This window comes from Vigna unguiculata, chromosome 4 (genome assembly GCF_037176805.1).
Source record: "Vigna unguiculata cultivar grain cowpea cultivar isolate G323 ecotype 2 chromosome 4, ASM3717680v1, whole genome shotgun sequence".
In the NCBI taxonomy this organism is placed as follows: Eukaryota; Viridiplantae; Streptophyta; class Magnoliopsida; order Fabales; family Fabaceae; genus Vigna; species Vigna unguiculata.
In genome coordinates, this window is record NC_140795.1 from 4,700,047 (window position 1) to 4,722,542 (window position 22,496).

General features: G+C 30.6%; 1 pseudogene; it reads left to right on the top strand.

The window, feature by feature from the left end:
* The first annotated feature begins 12,916 nt into the window (after positions 1 to 12,916).
* LOC114181675 (pectate lyase pseudogene) lies at positions 12,917 to 14,563 on the top strand (annotated as a pseudogene).
* The last annotated feature ends 7,933 nt before the right edge of the window (positions 14,564 to 22,496 follow it).

A 22,496-nucleotide genomic window follows, 5' to 3' on the forward strand; every position in this document is an offset into this window, starting at 1 on the left:
GTCGGGTCTAAACGAGCCGGACCAGACCGCATTGCCACCTCTAACATTACATGTAATGAGTATAGCAATACACATTAGATGAGTGGATCCATATACTAATTAGACGAGTCTAACATTAGATATTAGATGAATTTGTCAATGCACTGATGATAAGAGTCTAATAATATATACAAGTTAGGCCAATATATCCATACACGATTTGTATTTATAACAAATATATTCTATGTATTTTTGCACAGTCTATCATTTGTATTTTTAGATAGTTCACTCTATATTTTTTAACATGTTATATCCTTTATATTTTTACAAAATTTACTCTTTACAAATTTACATATATATATATATATATATATATATATATATATATATATATATATATATATATATATATATATTTAAACTTATGAATAATTTTCACAATTCTATTCAAAATTTAATTATAAACTTAAAAATATAATTATTGTTTCCAAATAATTTTAAATATAATATATATTTAAATATTTTTTAATATATAATATATATTTACTAATATAAAAAACACACAAAGAAAAATCAACTCGTGCATAGTTTAAAACTAGTTTATTCCTAAAAGATATTAGAAGTTATTTTACCCTTTTATCCATTTATTTTATTTTTAAACTTATTTGTCCTCAACATATGCAAAAAATAATTTTAAAGATTTTTTATCTTTTATAATAAAAAAAGTACTTCTCTTAATGTTTGTTTTAGACACATTGTTAATTACCATCTTTAAGAGTTGTTTGTCTAACATATTTTTAATATCTTTATTATTAATGAATAACTTATATTTAGAGTACTATTTTTTTATAATATTTTTTTCATTTTAAATTTTATTTTTTTATGATTTGTAATTACTTGATCGTTTAATAAAATCAAATTTTGATCAACATATTTAACTTATATTTCTTAAAATAATATTACTATTTTAAAACTCATATATTTTTATCAACCACAAATTATCTGCACTATATATCATAATTGTATCTCAAAAAACTATTTTACTTTTTTATTCATTAATACAATGTACTTTATATTGTGGTCTGTATATTAGACGCACATCGATCAGACAAGTGTAATAATATAACAAAGAAATGTTAAAAGTATTGCTGCTCTCGCATGGCCCTCAAGAAGAAGGGGTATTGGAGTCCCTGAGTCCCCTTCTCTTGCTGTTTTCTTGGGAAAGATGAACAGTGGTGACGAATTCAGGAGTGGGCACATACGACTCCACAGCGATCTCGTGGGCTTCCTCAGCTTGAGCATTCAGAAAGTCATCGAATTCAGCAATGCCAGCCTCAAGGCGTGGCATGGTGATGGCCAAAGTGATGAAAAGAATGAAGACAACCTTTGCAGCACTTCCTCCCATGTTTTTTTTTTTTTTTTGTTTTTTTGGCAAGGTTGTTCAAGGTTTAGGGATTTCTGTTGAAGCTCAGAGAATCCAACAAATACCTTTTACAATCCTGTGCCGAGGAGGAGAGATTATTGATTATTTTATGGCTTGTGACATATTGGTTTATGAGTTCATCCCTTTTATACCACACAAATCCTTAACAGAACAATGGTAATCCTTCAATGGTGGGGTGTGATTCCATTTTCAGCAACCGAGAGTTGTGGTTTGCCGATAGTTCTGTTACCACAAAACTGGAAAAGAGAAACAATTATTTGTTAACTACGATCAAGTATTAAAATTACAATAAATTTCTTGTTGTTTTTAATTAGGGTTAAATGTGTTTTTATCTTTTAACTTTTACTAAAAATTGAAATTAGTTCTTCTTTGAAACTTTGACCCAATTTAGTCCCTCAACTTTTACCTACGATGAATTTAGTTATTTTAATCAATTTTTGTTAATTTTATTTGAAGTTTTAAACGTATTTCATGATAATATTTGACTTAATATTTAAGTGAAAATGTGTCAAAATGATGTAAATAACTCAAATATTATCATGAAATGTATTTGAAATGTCAACAAAACTTATCGAAATTTGGTTAAAAGGATTAAATCCATACATTTTGTAAGTTTGGGAACTAAATTGGTCTAAAGTCTCAAAAATGCACTAATTCCAATTATCACCGAAAGTTAAGGGACAAAAATATTAACCATTTTAATTATTATATTATTTACTTTGAATGGTTATTTTCAGATTATATAAATAATATTAATTGAATAAATTTATATATTAATTATTGGTTATAAAATTTTAATCGCCCACACACTTTATGCGAGCTGTAAACACTGGTCCGCCCCGCATACTCCTTGGCCCGTAGGCCCGCGGGTTGACCCGCTTTTTTTTTAATTTTTTTTTAATTTTTATGATAAAAATTTCAATGTTTAAAAATTGGGAAACTTTAAGAAGTTCACAAAATTAAGTAAAGACTTTGGGGAATTAGATGATAAATTGATAATTTAACATTTTCATCATATTCATACTATGACATACACAATGTATTCTTTAAATTTTAGCACATTAAAAAATACATAATACTTGTCTTTTCCAGTTATACAAGAATTTGAATGCAAGAGTTCATAAAAAAGTAATTAATAATTTTTTTTTTAATTTTATTCGGGCTTGCGGGCCGGCCCACGCGGGCTGGAGGCTTATGCGCGACACGACTAATAAGAGAATTGATAGAAATTTATAATATGTATTAATAGACTCATATAATATGTGTATAAATAAACTTGTCCAATGTATATTGTTAAACTCTTTTAATTAACGTATGGACAAACTCATATAATGTGTGTTGCAAGACTCGTTTAATGGATGAACTCACCTAATGCGTATTCTTAGGCTTGTCTAATTGTTACATGAAATGACTTGTTTTATGTTTTATGCATAAAATACTTGTCTAATTAGTGCATGGATAAACTAGGGATGTCAACGGGTGTACGGGTAGTAGCTCACCCACTGGATAAATATTCATCTCGTACCCGTATCCATATCCATGCGCGTATCCATTATGCGGTACCCATATATTTGTTTAATATCCATGAATATCCATGAATATCCACGGGTACCTGCAGATATTTACAAAAGAAAAGTTTTATATTTAACAACATCTTTTAACTATAAATTCAAATAAAAATACATGCATAACATTCATATATTTCAAACAAAGTGCAAATATTTCATTTAAATAGTGTTGAATGATAATTTACAAAGAAATGAAGATTTTTTAAAATCAATTGACAAAAAACAACTCATTCAATATCAATGTGTTAATGTTTTAATCATGTTTTTTTTAATTTTTTTTTAATTTAAATTAGAGTATAACGGGTACGGGTATCCACGAGTACGAATACTATGATACCCGTACCCGCTCCGTTAACATGCGGGTATAAAAAAATACTCGTACCCATTACCCGCAGGTATCCATTTATAATATCTATTTCTTACCTGTTGCGGGTTTTATTTGCGGATACCCGCACGTACGAATTTTTTTGACACTCTTAGGATAAAAACATCTAATGGTATTTTTAAAGTCGTCCAATTAGTGTATGAACAAATTCGTCTAATGTATATTACAAGATTCATCTAATTAGTGAATGAACATACTCTCTAATGTTTATTAATAGACTCGTATGATTTGTGTATGAAAAAGCTTGTCTAATGTATATTGTTAGACTCGTCTAATGAATATATGAATTAGTTGTCTAATGTGTATTGCTAGATTGGTTCGATCAATTCATCGACAACTCATCTAATCAAATTATGTGTAAACTTATCTAACCAACGTATGGAATGACTCGTCTAATATCTTTTTGTTATACTCTTCTACTTGGTGTATCCACTGTCTCGTCTAATGTGTATTGTTAGACTCGTGTAATATTTTTTGCTATACTCATTTAATAAGTATATGGAAAGACTTATCTAATGTATATTTCTAGACTCATCTAATCAATGCATCCACAAATTCTTCTTATATGTATTGTTAGACTTGTCTCATAAGTATATGGACACACTCGTATAATGTGTATAGCTAGACTTGTCTAATCATTGTATGTCCAGACCCATCTAATGTGTATTGCAAGACTCGTCTAATCATTGAGTGGACAAACTTGTCTAATTTGTATTAATAGACTTGTCTAATTTTTGAATGAAAAGACTTATCTAATGTATTTTGCTAAACTCATCTTATCAGTGTATGCACAAATTGGTCTGGTGTTTGTTGATAGACTCGTATAATCAATGTATAAACAAACTTGTCTAACGAGTATTCTTAGACTCATTTAACCAATGTATTAAATGAATCATCTAATGATTTTTGCTAAACTCGTTTAATTAGGGTCTCAACAAATTAAATTTGGGTATGAAAAGACTTATCTAATGATTTTTTCTAAACTTGTTTAATTAGCGTATTGAATTAAATTTTATTAACAGAAAAGTTTGTTGTGAATATTTTTCATAAAAAAATTGCAAGAAGTTTCCTGCATATTTTTAAATTCCACATTAACTAATTATCCACGAAGGTATTACCTACCGATCAAAATTCATAGAAAAAATGGCAAGAAAATCTTTTCCTACAAATTTTTGTAAGAAATTTGAAAAAAAAGTGACATGAAATATTGGAAATTTTAGTAGTATATTAAATATAATATTTTAATTTATTATTTTATAAATATAACTATTTAAAACCTATTTTATGTACATATCATTAATGCTATTTTTTATTAGATAAAATTAATTAATTTTTACATACTAAAAAGAAGAATAATATTTAATAGTAAGAAAATTGATGTTATTATTTAATATAAAAATGATAAATATAATTTTTTATTGATAATTGTTTCAAGACAAAATAATTTCATCAAAGTTATTTTTATACTTTATTATCAATAAAAATATATTATTTTTTAAATATAATTATCTTAAAAATAAAAATAAAATAAAATTTTCAAAATTTAATTTCATAAATGTCTAAGTAAATTGAATTAGTAAAGTAAATTACCTAAATATAAAAAACTATTATTTGGACGGCTGTCAACCAATAAAATTGAATTAGTAAAGTAAATTACCCAAATATGATCTGCAAAATGACCGGCATGACCCTCTCGACCTATCCCTCAGATGAGACGTAGTTGGTTCGGTTAATTCTCTCAACCTATTATTAGATACAACAAATGGGTTCCTTAAATGTTCTATGATACTATGATCAAACTTTTTCAAAAAATAATTTTCCTTCCTAAATATAGATTGATGTAATAAAGTTGAGAATAAAGTTATCCATTTTGCCAAAATTGAGGATGTAAGGCCCACTTATATTATGTCTTATTTAAAAAAAGGGCCACTCCGAAACAGATGGACCTAGGGCTAGCTCAAAGGATACAATCGAACCCCAAGTCTGTCCTAACTCACTTTTCCTGCTCATTCTCAGAAAACCTTAGAGCTGCAGCCATCTCCCGCTCTGCTAGGGTTTAGTGTCACCTTGGTCAAGCGAGTTCGAACCAGTGCTTTCCTCTCCACGTAAGTATTTCCCTCAATCGTGCTTGCAATTTTTGCTACTGTTGCTCTGGGTAGCTCATGTCTCTACTGCCTTTTCCTTTTTCCAGCTCCTTAAGTCGTCCCTGAGCTAGCATCAGAGCTGTTGTGCTAAATAACTTTGGTCTAGGAGTCTTCGGCTAAACCCTTCTAGGTAAGGGAAGCTAAATCCTTCTGAATATTCCATGAAATCTACCTGTTTTATGTCTGTTTCGTGATTGAATGTATTGTGTGTGAATATGTGTTGTTGGGGTTACATGTTTGAACTGCTTGGATGCTGTTGTGGGACTGTTGCACGAGAGAACAATGGTGAGCACTGATTTTCTCGCCCAAGTGAGTATGTCTCGCCTAAGCGAGATTAACAGAGGCTCGCCCAAGCTATTTTCCACGAGTAGTCACCCAGACGACCAATGCGTGTAAGGCCACTGTACTGGAAGTCGAGCTCTCGCCTAGGCGAAAGGAGCTCGCCTGAGCGAGAGTCCTTCTCGCCTGAGTGAGACCTTTCTACTTGAGTGAGAAGTTGGATGAGAATGTGGTTGGCCCTGATGTTTCTCTGATATAAAATGTTGACTCTATGCTTGTATGGATATTACTTCTAAGATATGAATGGAGTGACTTTTATGAATAAGATGGTGTATAAGTTGTGATTCATGAGTTTTAACATGATGTGAGCATGATGTTTGTATGAGATGATTCATGGAATTATAATGATGAGTTTGGTATGGGTTTGACATGAGACATGAGTGAAGGTTGGTTAATGAATATGGCATGGTGTCGGTATGAAATACACTTTACATTCGTGGTTTGGGAAGGATGAATGGAATGGATTCAACATGGAATACAAATGAGAATGGATTTTAAGGGTGGCACGATATATATATATATATATATATATATATATATATATATATATATATATATATATATATATACATATGCATATTAAATATTACTTGTTTTGTTTATGATTGGTCCATGGTTAGGGCGTAATTCCTTGAAATCTCTAGGTGGGGTTCAAGGTCGCGCTTCAGTGGTCGAGACGTAATTCCATGGCCCCTATTAGTGGGTGTCCATGGTGGTGCCCCATCTATATAATTTGGTAAGGATTCAAGGTAAGTTGCATCCTGCACTCCAAGGAGTCAGTTAGTCTCACTTAGAGCGGACTGACTCTTGTGGTGAGAGTAGCAGGAGGCCTGAAATTCATTAAGGGCTAACCTTGTGTGTGAGGGATTGATTCATTGTAACACTTGTAACACATAGCTCGGGGGTGAGCAACTCGGGGGTGAGCAGAGGTATCCACCACAAGTGCAAGCATCCGCTGAATCCGACCAGATTATATGTAATCCGGATGAGTCGAGTCGAGTCTTAGTGTATTGACTGAAAGGTCATAACATGCTTGGATGATGTATGTATAATGGACTGTTATGGTATACCTGATTGCATGATAGAACTACTTTTGGCTCTAGCTTACCCTTCTACTTTGTTGTGTGTTCTGCTGTGTGGTTCTCTCTCTTGCGATGATCATCAACTTGTTGATGTGAGCAGATGCGAGGAACACCCATGACCAATAGGGAGGTGATGGTTCCGTTGCTTAGTCGACTGGACTTCGATTTTTCTTTTTATGCCTTTTGCTAGGGTTATGACCCATGTATTATTTGATATGTACTGTGTTTCTGATTACTTTAGACCTTATACTTTGTCTTGTTTGGCATCGTGATGTGTCCTAGGATTCTCTTTTCATAACTCTTGGATATTTTTAGGGAGTGAGTCCCTACTTCGCATCTCTGCTTTTATTATTATTTGTGTGACGTGTCATTGAAGTAAGTTTATTTATTTAAATGGGACGTTACAGAGGAAAAATAATTCAAATGACAAAAAAAATCATCATTTGGGACAGGTGTCAATGAGATTAGGTCAATAAGATAAATTACCTAATGGTGAGATTTCTTAGATATAAATTGATGATGACTTTCCTTTATGTTATTTTTATACTTTTATTTAAACTATTAAGATTATTTTATTATTATTGTGTTAGAAAATGATTACTCAAATATTACTAATAATAATATAAATATGAAATAATATAATAATAATTATTAAATCAATAATAATACTAAGACAATATATAAAACAATGAATATTAATCAGATATCAACAAATATAATAACAATAAAAAATAAAAAATAAACAAGGTAAGGAATAGAAATATCCTGGGTTGAGGCACGCATAGTGCTATCCTTAGAGAGAAAACGCCCCTACTGCACAAGGCTAAACAAATACACAATCATATGTGTTTCAAATCATAAGCTTTCTCTCCCAAGATACAACAACCCGTCAGATCGATCGAGTGCAGCGAAGGATCTCCGAACCTTATGAACACCCATTGTCTTAAAGATAATATAGAGAAGAAAATAAGAACACTTTTAAGAAAAATTCTAGAGTTTGTTGTCTCTGTTATTGTTGTTGTTTTCTTCCCCATGCACCTAGGTGGTATTTATAGGTAGCAAAAGGAGTCAAAGGAGTAAAGTATAATAAAAAATATAGCTGTTAATCATAAAACACATTAACCCATAAATTAAAGGTCTATAAAAACATGAGTAACAGTAGAATTTTTATTTTAATTATTTATTTTTTAAATTATATTAAAATATTTCTAACAATCCCCCACATAATTTAAAAAAAAATAAAACAAAAAGATATTATCTTTTAAAACAAAATATTGTAGTTCAGTGTAAGGAACCTTCCAGGTCTAACCCTTACACCTAGTGCTTATAAACTTCCACCTGAGAAAATGCAGAGACTTAATTGCCTTGAACTACATCCCCTATGACCGGATTTTAGTAAATAACACATACAATATCGGTGTTCATTATAGGTTCTAATCAGTGGGTGCACGTTACGGCCTTGTGCATGTATCTTGTTTCATGAGTGTCACTTAGAGACTTGCCCATGTCTCACAATGGCAACCCTACCATCACACTCACTAGGTAAACCCTCAAAGGGTGGTTTGTGACTCACACCCCTACAATAATTGTCATTGGGTTTATTAAGAGGTATTTTATAAAATAAGCATAATAATGCACATACCTCAACCATTAGGTTTATTAAGAGGTATTTTATAAAATAAGCATAATAATACACATACCTCAACCTTATTATTGTCACAATTTATAGTATACCTCGCCATAGGAATGAGACATAAAATTTAATCAAATTATTTGGTGTACTTTAGTCAACAACAACATCGTTATTACCCATTGAACTCCATTTCATGGGATCGCCATTCATGTGGAGATGAGTGTCCATTGTTGCAACTAATTTATGGGCTATAGTCTCATTCCCCTCGACAACTTAAATTCTTGTTGTTGATGCATCAACCCTTTGATAAGCAGATCTGCAATATTTCTTTCTGACTTGACAAAGTCAAGAGAGATAATATCATGAGTAATTAAGTTTCTAATATATTTGTCTTTTGTTCTTATATGTCAATTTCATTGACATTTTTACTAAAAACTTTAAATATAACAATTTAATTGTCAGGATGCTTTGAACAAAGGAATAATGTATGCTGGTATAGTAGACCATGATAGAACAACAACTTTTTAACATATTTCCATGATAGTGCACCTCCATCCAAGGTTAAAACATAGTCATAACCAATAGGTGATTTTGCGTCACCAAAATCAATATCCAATTTACATTATCCTTCAATCATCTCAAGAAATTGGACATATTGTCATAACTAGAAGAAACACATATAGTATTACACTAGATGGCAAAACAATGAGGTATATTTATTCACTTTATAATATATAACCAAGATTTTTTTATTAACAAGTATGTTAACCATTGCAAGACACCCCCACGCTTTGAAATATTTTAAATGTGGTTCTCCTTTCTTTCATAACTCATAAAAAGTTTTATCACAATCTTTTGTGTTCAAAATATGGTAAGCATGATATAAAATTTCACTAATATAATGTTAGGCAAGCTAGAACTTGTAGAATAAGATTTACCATATCAGAACATTTTTTTTTTCTTTCACTACACCATTATATTAACACCATACACTATATGAAGATGTTACATAATGAATAATACCATGAGTTTCACACAAAACACTCATTTATATATACATGTATTGTCATTTCTCTATTTAATTAATTTTGTACCTCAAAATTTCATAATTTGAATGGTCTCTAATCAATCTTTTCAACTTCTCAACAATTGTAATAATAGCATGTCATAAATCACAACTTAACATATGGAATAATCAAAGAGAACTTATAAATATTTTATTACAAGATAAAGATTATATTTATTATCAGTCACTTTTTTTTATATATAAATATCAAGCTAAATTTCTTTTTCTCTTTGCAAATGCAAAGTTTAGTTCAAGTGTTTTCCATAACATAATAGTAGTTTTAGTATGACAAATTATTTTATAATTATTTTCATACAAAACAATTAAAATATATTCATGATATAGAACACCTTTATCAATGGTAACAATACACAAAATTAAAGCATAAATTAATATAAAAACCAAAATATTAGCTATAGACATCACAAAAAATTATTCAATGAGCAGGAATATCATTTATTCATAATTTCAATTATTGTTACCAATAGAAATAGAAACAATTATACACATAAGATTTTAGGCTTAGTTGAAACTGATTGAATTATAACCATAAGAAACACTCATAACATGTATTTTTCAGTCTTCAACTATATTGTTTTTAATTTAGAAATGAATACAAACGAGTAATCAAAAATAGAAATAACAAGAACTTAATTTTTCTCTCTAAGAATGTTAGAAAATGATTACTCAAATATTGCTAATAATAATATAAATATGAAATAATGTAATAATAATAATTATTAAATCAATAATAATACTAAGACAATATATAAAACAATGAATATTAATCAGATATCAACAAATATAATAACAATAAAAAATAAAAAATAAACAAGAAAAGGAATAGAAATATCCTAGGTTGAGGCACGCATAAAGTTATCCTTAGAAAACGCCCCTACTGCACAGGGCTAAACAAACACACAATCATATGTGTTTCAAATCATCGATCGAGTGCAACGAAGAATTTCCGAACCTTATGAACACCCATTGTCTTAAAGATAATATAGAGAAGAAAATAAGAACACTTTTAAGAAAAACTCTAGAGTTTGTTGTCTCTGTTATTGTTGTTGTTTTCTTTCCCATGCACGTAGGTGGTATTTATAGGTAGCAAAATGAGACAAAGGAGTAAAGTATAATAAAAAAATATAGCTGTTAATCATAAAACACATTAACCCATAAATTAAAAGTCTATAAAAACATGAGTAACAGTAGAATTTTTATTTTAATTATTTATTTTTTAAATTATATTAAAATATTTCTAACATATTTTAAACCACAAAATTATTTTTTTATTCGGTATTAATTTATCATTTTAAACCAAACGCATAATATTCACAAAGGAGAGTAATAAAATCCCAGTAAATTAGGAAAATTTCCATCCTTCTAAGTTCTATGTTTTAAATAAACTAATCATAGAAAGTTAGTGGAGATAATTTTTTCTGCTAAATTTAGCTTAATTTTTTACATGTAAAGACCCGGCCAAATACTTTTATAAAATACTTTTAAGAAATAGTTTAAATTTAGAGAACAAAACAATAAAATAAAGTATATTTTAGAAAAATTTAATTGTATTTTTTAAAATTTTAAAATGTGTTTTTGAAAAAAATTGTTTGAAAGAATAAAACTATTCCATTTTAATAAAAATTAGGACTAAATTAAACAAAAAATAACACAATATAAGAATTCAATTGAACATAAGGGAATGACACAATCATAAATCAACACGTGACATTAACATTGACATGTGGCATGATGTTGACATAACATGTGGACAAGTTGTTTTAAAATAAAATTATAATTAAAAAATTAAAGAAAAACACACTAACACTTGACATGCACTTATTATAACTATTTTAAACACCATTAAAAAAAACAAATTAACTAAAATAGACAAAAATTAGGAGCTAATATAATATTTTCAAAGTAAATAAGCACCAAATCGAAGAAGCAGAACAAAAACAATGATTATTTAAGTTTTTAAAGTAATTACCATTTAGAAATATGTTGATCAAAATAAAGATGAATGGATGAATTCATCAGATAAGCATATTAGAGAAACACATTAAAAATATAAATTTATTTATTTTATTAAAAACTAGCATATGTTGATTTTGATTATTATTTTATCAAGGTAATTAGCTGAATGTTGCGTTACAGTTGTATATTAAGTTTAGAAAATTGCCGAAAATTGAGAAGAAAACAAGAAAATGAAGTGAAAAACGAGAATAGTTACTTATTTTGTGGGATGTGATTCTCAGCCAGTTAAAAAATAACAACTAAACAATTATCATTTTATGAGCACCGAACATGTTCTTATACGAATTGAAAAACAAATATATACGGAAGGGTAAAATAAGAAAAATACATTCATAAAAGAAATGAAGTAAAAAATGAAAATGGTTACTCATTTTCCTATTTTGTGGGATGTGATTCTCAGTCAGTTATACAATAACAACTAAACACGATTATCATTTACGGGGCACTTAACATCTTCTTATTTGAATTGAAAAAAAATATATATGGAAGGGTAAATTAAGAAAAATACATTAAATATGATATTCACATTATATATTGTTACTAATTTTACTACTAGAAACCTAGAACTTTTGTATCTATAACTTTATGATAACCAAAAAAAATTAATACAATTAGGCCTTTTAATTTATTATAAAAACTATCAAAGTAAAATTATCATTATAAATTTTCTTAGAGGTTACGGAAAATAAAAAAATTATTGAAGAAGATAAGATGAGCACGATAAATAATATGAATGATAAAAAAAGTAAAATAAAAAAATACATAAAGAAGTTATCCAAATCAATTCGTATTATAGATTACAAAACATAAAAAACTATTTACAAACAAACTTAAAAATTACTTATTTCTAATATTCTAAGAAAACAAATATATATTAAAAGATGAATTATGTAATTGTTATAAATAGTTATAATTATATATGTTCGATTCCATTATTTTTTGTCTGCTGTTAAGAGGTTGCGAGTGATGAGAAACAAAAATGATTTATTTAATTAATATTATTTATATAATCTAAAAATAAGTAAGTAATATAGTAATTAAAAAATTGTTATTTAAAAACTTGATTGTGGTTAACGTATAGTTGTTTTCTTTTCGAGTTTTGTGGTAACAGAATTATTGGTAGACCACATCTTTCGGGTGCTGAGGTTGGAATCGCACACCAAGATTGAAGGATGACCGTTGCTTTGTTAAGGATTTGTGTGGTATAAAAGGGATGAACTCATGAACCAATATGCAACAAGCCAAAGAACAATCTCTCCTCCTCCACTCCCCCTGGTACAGGCTTGTCATCAAGGTCTTTGTTGGATTCTCTGAACTCCAACAAGAATTCCTAGACCTTGGACAACCTAGCCACAAAAATAATAAAAAATAAAATAAACATGGGAGGAAGTGCTGCAAAGGTTGTCTTCACGCTGCTGGTAACTTTGGCCATCATCATCCCATGCCTTGAGGCTGGCATTGCTGAATACGACGACTTTCTGAAAAATCAAGCTGAGGAAGCCCACACAATCGCTCTCGAGTCCTATGTGCCGACTCCGGAATTCGTGGCCAGTGAGCTCAATTACCATGTTCATCTTGCCATGCAAAACAGCACCAGGAGGGGACTGAGGGCGCCCAGGAACCCTGCTTTTGGGCCATGTGACAGCACCAACCCCATTGACAATTGCTGGAGGTGCAACAAAGACTGGGCCAACGACAGGTACCAGTTGGCCAAATGCGGAAAAGGGTTCGGAAGACGCGCAGTGGGAGGCCTCGGTGGACCCATTTATGTTGTCAATGATACCTCCGACGACGACATGCAGAACCCTAAGCCAGGAACCATCCGTCATGCTGTCACCCAACAGGGTCCACTTTGGATCACCTTCTCACGCAGCATGAGAATCACTCTGCAGCAGGAGCTTATGATTTCCTCCGACAAGACCATCGACGGTCGTGGCGCCAACGTTCAGTTCAAGGACGGTGGTGGCCTCACCATGCAGTTCGTGAACAACATCATCATCCACGGCATTCGCGTGAAGAACATCGTGCCTAAGGATGGTGGCATGATCAGGGACTCTTACAACCACGTTGGACACAGAACCAGGAGTGATGGTGATGCCATCTCCATCTTCGGAGCTTCCAACATTTGGATCGATCATGTTTCCCTCTCTAACTCTGCCGATGGACTCATCGATGTGATCGAGGGATCCACTGCCATCACCGTCTCCAACTGCCACATGACGAGACACAACGATGTGATGTTGTTTGGTGCCAGTGACACAAACCCCCACGTCAATGACAAGCTCATGCAGATAACGGTGGCATTCAACCACTTCGGGCAGGGACTGTCCCAGAGGATGCCAAGGTGCAGATTTGGATTCTTCCACGTTCTTAACAACGATTACACTCACTGGCAAATTTACGCCATTGGTGGAAGCTCAAAGCCAACTATTCTTAGCCAGGGAAACCGTTTCATTGCTCCCAACCTCGATTTTGCAAAGGAAATCACACACAGAGACTACGCTACACCTGAACAATGGATGCAATGGCAGTGGCAATCAGACATGGACCTTCTCATGAACGGTGCCACTTTCAACACCACAGGTGCTCCCATCCAGATGACATACAAGAAGGGTCTCATCATGAAGCCAAGGGATGGCACCCATGTCAGCAGGCTCACACGCCATGCTGGTGCTCTCAACTGCTATGCTGGCTTTCCTTGCTAGGGAATATATATATATATATAGATACACACACATGTGTATGTGTGTGTTCAATTTTCCTTTCTGAGACATTACAGAAGATGTATGGTTTGTGCGCTTTTAGTTGGAGGATGAGTAGACTTGAGTCTGGGTAGCCTTACATTGGAGATCACATTCTTTATTGAATTTTTTTTGTCTTGTTCTATACTTGTGCCTTCCCTAATTCTTTATTAAAACTAACAGCACAATAATTCATAACAACAACAATCCATATTGATTACTTACTCGAATGAAGATATACACATCAGGCGTTTATTAATATTTTAAACAAATGTGCGCTCATTTGAATTGTCCTTGAAGAAGGGTAATTAAAAAGGTTTCGTTTGATCTGCTCGTTTTTTGGTTTCCCATTTTTTATTTTGGCATTGAAGATTGTGATTTCGTTCGTGGGCGAAGGTGTCTGAAACAGAGGTATATGTGTCATGAAACCCTAAGTTATTTTGATTATGTGGTTTGTGGTTGTTTGTGTTTTTGGTCTTCGTTTCTCCCGTGTCGTCATTCTGGGTTATGTTTTTCTTGTTTTAAATTTTGGGGTAAAAGGTTGTTTCAAGGTGATAAGCAAAGTGAAATGTAAATGTGTGATGTAATATTATCAGGGATCAGTGGGGGCAACAAGAAAAAAGATGAATATAGATAGCTCTTGAGTTTCTTAATTGATTGTTTCTTATACTTCTCAAGTCATTGCTGAAGAAAAAAGATGACAAGTACTGACAATTAGAGTGTATATATCATGCATGCTCAGGTAGTTCGTACAGAATTTATATACATCGAAGCATATAACGTCAGGATCCACCATTGTTGGCAATGAAGGGCGTGGAGGGATGAAGATAGAAGATTGTGATTGTGAATGGTAATGAAGACGAGTTATTTGTGGATGAGGGTGCTGGAAAAATAGATGAATATTATATGAGGATGAAGATGGTGGTTGGAGCTAGGTGTTATGTTTGCTGTGAGGATGAATGTTTTGAGAGATTTTGATCAGTCGAAGAGATCTAGGAGGTATCCAAGGTCACTGGGTTGGAATATTTTTTTTTTACGTAGTTGCCACGTCAAGAAAAAACACCAAGGTATTAGAGATTGATCTATGAATTTCAAATTAATTAGAGCAAATTTTGAAAGAGGCACATCAAAATTGTTTAATAGTTTAGGGATTAAAATCAAAGTTAACATTATTATAAATTTATGTAACAAATTTTATAAAGATAAAAATATCTTTTAAAATTTATAAATAATATCTCTTTTACCAAAAAGTAAGCATTTTGAAATTTATAAAGTCTCTATTAAAGAGTAAGAAAAAACATCTTTCTCAAAATGCTTGAAATATGAAGACTTGAAATGTTTGAAAGGTAGAGTCTTTAAATTTTGCAAAAATAAAAAAATTTGTCTTTGAAATTATCAACATTAAAATATAGTTATTTTATTATTTAATTCATTTTTTTTTACTCTTTAGATGTTTAACTAACACTATTTTTTGTTAGTTTTTCTACTAATTTAAATATTTTACGTTTGATTACATTTTAATTTTTAGGAACACTAAAATATAATTATTTATTATTTTTTAAAATATTAAACACAATTATACAATAATTATGGACACTTTTGTCCTATAAATAAAGTAAAATTACATTAATAATTATTAAGTCATAGTTCATTTAAAACTACAGTTAACTATGAACACACACACACATAAGTGGGCTTTATTGAAGTTCTTTTTTGAATTTTTTTATCAGCAATAAAAAATATATAAATAGATAAACACTTGAGGTGCTCCAACCCTTTTACATATGAAAAAGCAAAGAACAAAATCGCATAAAACCAAAAAAGAAAGCAACACCTATAACCTATCAAGAAGAGGATATAACAGTTTAAGATAACTATTATACAAGCAAAACATAACATATTTCTGAAGACAAAGAGACAAAAGAGTGTTGAGGATTCCACAAGCTCAAGGAAAAACCATTGTCTTAGCCAACTTTGTGACAATATTTCTCTTTTGTTTTCTATGCATGTCCATTTGGTCCATAAGTCCACACTTTGTGTTTTGCAAAAATCTCTAGACTATATACCTAAGTCTAGATGACACATTAGATGAGCACAAATAAAAAGTTGAATAAGAGTGTAACTTCAAAAAGATATCGCAAACAAAGTATATCTCAAAGCACCTAACAAACAAGAACCATGTGATGTGTGTGGACAAGACCGCACCTTAAGCAGCTACAAAAGCATCCCCCAACTAACCAGAAAGAAAACCACACTCCTAATCCACTATGGATTTAATCCACAAATCTGGACACAAGCACCACTTCGAGTATGTGAATCTCGCATTAGAAACATTATTAGTTATCCACATCCAAGCCTTGGCTTGGCTAAGTTGAAAACTTCTTCACCATCCTTCACCTTATTCTTGAAAATGATTCCATTCATATGCATCCAGATGGTCTATACAATAGCAATCCACACATACACTTTCAAATAAAATTACCTTTTTTACTTAATGAGTATTAAGTTCTTAGTATTTTTCTAGACTAATTGTTATGTATGAACTCTTGCCATTTGAAGAAAAAGAAAACAATTGAGTTGAGCAAGTTGTGTTGTAAGGATTGACCATAGTTGTGTTGTAAACACATAAATCCAATTTTATTGCAAATAAGTGGTTATCCCTTAGAACTTATATGGTTACCTTCGTATCTGAATTTGTACATTAAACAATGTACATGCCTGTCAACCAAGCCGTTGTGCCGATAAGAACCCTAACACCAACATCACTACATTTATTGTTCCATGGTGCTATTCAGTTTGTGAAAAAAAATCAAAGTTAATTACTTAAATATAGTTTGTAAGGAAATCGATATCGTACACCATCTATGTGGTTATTTCTTTTCCACATTATACACAATTATGAAACAACTATTTTATTTATAAATGTTCAAATTAACTAAATTAGTAATCAATCAAAAGCCATAATAAAATTTATGATAGGAACACCAATTTTTTCATAATTCACCAAGAATGAAAGTGTCCAAGTTCTTTTCATGTACACACAGATCCAATTCTGTTTCAATTAAGTGCTTATTGCCTATGTTGGTGTATGGCCGGGTACATCCCGACCCAATAAGACAAAAATGGTTGGGATCACCCCGGCCCAAGTATGAGACACATTCGTTGTGGCCCAGTCACTGGGGTACCTGCTTTTCACCTTTTCTCCAACACAACACAGAGGGCCCAATAAGTGTGATGGCCGGATATATCCCGGCTCCTTTTGGCCGAGTACATCCCGGCCCAAGGGAGTGGCAGATAGAACATGTGATTATGGCGCAGAGGTACAGAGGAGCAGCGCGCAATCTCAGCCAAAAAGGAAAGAGTTGATATTTGGCAAAGTACAGACGGACAAACCCCAAAAAAAGGAAGGAGTTGATATTTGGTGAAGTACAAACGGGCAAACCCCAAAAAAGGAAGGAGTTGATATTTGAGAAGTACAGATGGCAAAACCCCAAAAAAAGCAGGAGTTGATATTTGAGAAGTACAGACGGCCAAACCCCAAAAAGGAAGGAGTTGATCTTTGACAAAAGTACAGACGGACAAAACTCAGAATGGAAAGAGCTGATCTTTAACAAAGACACAGAAGAACAATCTCAGCCAATAAGGAAAGAACCGATGCGTGCAACCTCAGTCGGAAAGGGAAAGAATCGATCCTCGAATACAAACGGCCCGCAAATAATAATAACAGGTCCATTAAGAAATTAATATAAATTAAGGCCTAGTGAACAGGTAAAGGTACGCTTTTCTCACTAACCTACTGCACCCCATATCAATCACTCTCTAACTTGAGCGTCAGAGTGCCTGTAGGTACCCCACCCCCGGAGTGCAGACGGCAGGGAGATCCAGGAGGAGTCCAGGGAGGAGCAGGAGGAGGTTCGACACAGAGGGTTCTTGAGATCGTCTGGTTCCGCACCGAAATAGTATCGATCAGGTACAACCTATAAGTTATAGGGTTACCTTTGTGTTTCTGATTTTTGTACATTCAACAACTGTCAACCAAGTCGTTTTGCTAAGAACAATCCTAACACCAACATCATTTCATTTATTCTTAATCATTGAAATTCGGTTTGTGAAAAAATATAAGTTAATTAATTTAGGCTTAAATATATATTTTGGTCCCTATTTTCGTTGTTTTTATTCAATTTGGTCCTCATTTTCGTTTTGTGTTCAATTAGGTATTAATGTTCGTTAAACTTTGGTCAATTTTGTCCTTTTCACTGACGGTGTTTAAATAGTTAACATTTTTTAACAGTACATGCCACGTGCCAGCTGTTGTTTTTCTTTTAATTTTTTAATATTTAAAAAAATTAAGGTATAAATACACATTTGGTATCCAAACTTTTTCGGAAAGTTCAATTTGGTACCTGAACTTTAGGAATGTTCAATTTGGTACCCCAATTTTCTAAAGAGATTCAATTTGGTCCTCTCCGTTAAGTTGGAGTTAACACCGTGTCCGTACAGGACACGTGTCAAGCCACGAAATTGGATCATTTTAAAAAATTTGGGTACTAAATTGAACCAAAAATTTAAATTAGGTACTAAATTGAAAATAACTATTACGCTGCCACATGTCATGATTGTAAGCTGCCACGTGGCACGATGATAAACTGACACGTGCTAGTTTTTAATTTTTTGGAAAAAAAAATTAATTTTTTTGAAAAAAAAAATAAAAATAAAATTAAAATTTAATGGCTTGACACGTGTCCTGTACGGACACGGTATTAACTCCAACTTAACGGAGAGGACCAAATTGAATCTCTTTAGAAAATTGGGTACCAAATTGAACATTCCTAAAGTTCGGGTACCAAATTGAACTTTCCGAAAAAGTTTGGGTACCAAATGTGTATTTATACCAAAAATTAATTTTTTTTTAATTTCAAAAAAATTGTCCACATGTCAATGCTAATGCCAAATGTCAATTTGTGGTTTTGTTATTTTTTTTTGTTCAATTTAGTCCCTATATTCGTTATTTTTGTTTAAATTAATCCTAATTTTTGTTAAAATAAATCAATTTTATCCCTTTCAAATTTAAACCAAATTTAATATCTTTTATACAAATTATATTAATATTTTCTAACATTGACATTTTTATTAATTATTTTTTAAATTTAATTATAAATTATTAAATTTAATTATAAATTGAATAAAATTCCTATATTTAATTGTTAAATAGAATATAATTATTTAAAATATTATAAAAATATAATTATTAAATATTTTTTTCTAATATTTATATTCTAAAATACTTTTAAAATTGATATTTAAAAATAAAATTTTAATATAAAATATTTTAGATTTTAATATCTAAAATTCAATAAAAATATTAAATATTTTAGATTTAAATGTCAATTTTACAAATGTTAAAATATATTTTTAAAATTTTAATAATTATATTTTAGTAATAGTTAAATGATTATATACTATTTAACATTGAATCTAAGAATTATATTCAATTTATAATTAAATATAATAATTTATAATTGAATTTGAAAAATAACTAATAATGATTTCAATTTTAAAAATTAAATTATTTCATTTTAAAAAAAATTGGGACTAAATTAAACAAAAATAACGAATATAAGGACTGAATTGAAAAAAAAAATAACGAATATCAAGACTAAATTGAACAAAAAGAAATAATACAACCAGAAACTGACAGATGCAGTAGCATTGACATATGACACAATTATGACTTGACACGTGGATAATATTTTTGAAATTAAAAAAAATTTCAATTTTTTTTTTAAATATTTTAAAAAATTTTAAAAAAAATAGAAAAAAATAACAAGAGCTAACACGTGATGTCATGGATTGTTAAAAAACGTTAACTATTTAAACACCGTTAGTCAAAAGGACCAAATTGACCAAATTTTGACAAAAATGAAGACTTAATTTAATAAAAACAATAAAAATAGAAACCAAATGTATATTTAAGCCATTAATTTAAGTAGCATGTAAAGAAAAGGTTATCACACATCATTTATCATTTATGTGATTATTTCTTTTACAAATTCTACACAATCAAGAAATAAATATATTTATTTACAAAAGTTCAAATTCACTAAGTAATCACCATAAATGATGTGTCAATTTTTTTTTCATGTCAAAAGAAATCCAATTTTCTACCAAATAAGTGGTTACCTCTCATAAATTATATGGTTACCTTTTTATCTGGCTTTGTACATCAAATAGTGTATACCAAGTGGTATGATAGCACAAAACTATTCCACGTGTGTACACAAATCTAATTCTCCAATTTCGTTACAAATAAATGGTTACTCCTCATAACTTTTATTGTTACGTATATATTTGGCTTTGTAATGTATGTGGTACTAACCAAACAACTCTGGTAACAACAATCCTAACATCAACATCACTTTCTTTATTCTTCCACGTAGCAATTTGGCTTGTGAAAAAATAAAAAATAATTAACTTATAATGCTTGCAAGGTCATCTAAAGGTCATTGGGTTAACAAACTAAAGGTCATCTAAAAGTTAATTATACATTTGTAGAAAAAAAAAAAGGCCTTAAGGTGAACTCATAAAGGAATCATGTTTTATATGAAAGTTCGGTTCATGATAGTCACCAACATAATTGCTTAGTACAAAATTATAGACGTGGGTAACCATATAAATTCATAGAGGTAAAATAAAATGTTAGTCATAATCTAGATGTCCAGATACAATACTTATTAGATATGACGTGCATCTGATATGCTAATACATCTATTTTGAAAATAATAGGATACAATACATGATATATGTATATTGAAAAGCACATAAAAATTCTTAAATTTATGATAAATATATGACTCATATTGTCTGAATCCAAATTATAATCATATGTACTAAAGATTGTCAAAATAAAAAAAAATTATAAATTATTGTTATCACAATAGTACTACTGCTTTATAAGATAGATACTTTATTGATAAGTATCGGTAAAGTATATGATATAGATATGTGTCTGACACGAATACGTGATCCAAATTGAAGTATTGATGCATCTAACTATTTATGTGATATTTATGTGGTCATCCCTTATGTGAGTCAGTTTAGTAGAAGCAATAACAATCGAATATGTGATATATGCCCTGTGCTAAACAACATAGGAATCAATTTTTACCAAGTGAGCACACTACAAGCAGTTTGTTTAAATTAGTTCATTAAGATTTATGGGGACCTTATCACACTCTTTCATCTTGTTACTTGCCTTTGATATTTTATTTCTCAACCATGTTATTCCAAAAATTTCCTCACCATCTCTTTGTCTGTTTCTAAATACAATGAAATTCCTATGATCCCATATACTTCTAATCATAGTCACCCATATCACCTTCTGAAACTTATTTCCTTTTACATTCAAATCAGGCATAAAATTGATCAATATATTGTAAAGTTTGGTTATGTTGTGTTGTTAATACTCCAAATCCTTTAAAGCAAAGATTCCAAGCAAAGTTAGATACCATACACTCAAAGAAAAGATGTTGAACTTATTCTTCATATATACCACAAAGGGGCGCATAAATTGCAAGATAATTGCACCCCTCTCATTTTGTTCCTATCAAGATATAACTAGCAAACATTTTTACAAAAGCCTTAAAAAAACATAATTTAAGTCTCTTTTATCTTTATTTAGTTGATTTTAGATCTGAAAACGTCAAGAGCTTACAGTGTTGAAAATGTGAAGTTTTGAAAAAGACATACATCAAAATTGTTGCTTTTTATGAAGATTTTAAGCAACAATTTTAAAATTGTTGTCGTACTGAAAATTATGGTTTATTACCTACACCTACGCTCACCTAGACTACGCCTAAAAAATTATTGTCTAAACTTTAACCCCCAGTTTTTGTGGTTTAATTCACAATTTTGTGTTGTTGCTTAAAGTAATTTTTATTATAGAGTCAGTTGATAACTTACGATAACTTTCAATTCTCAATGTATAATTTATCTTATGAAATCTTCTAATTTTTATTATTCATCTAGAAATAGTTTGATCAATGCAACAATTAATTCATAATTAGAGTAATTAAATGATA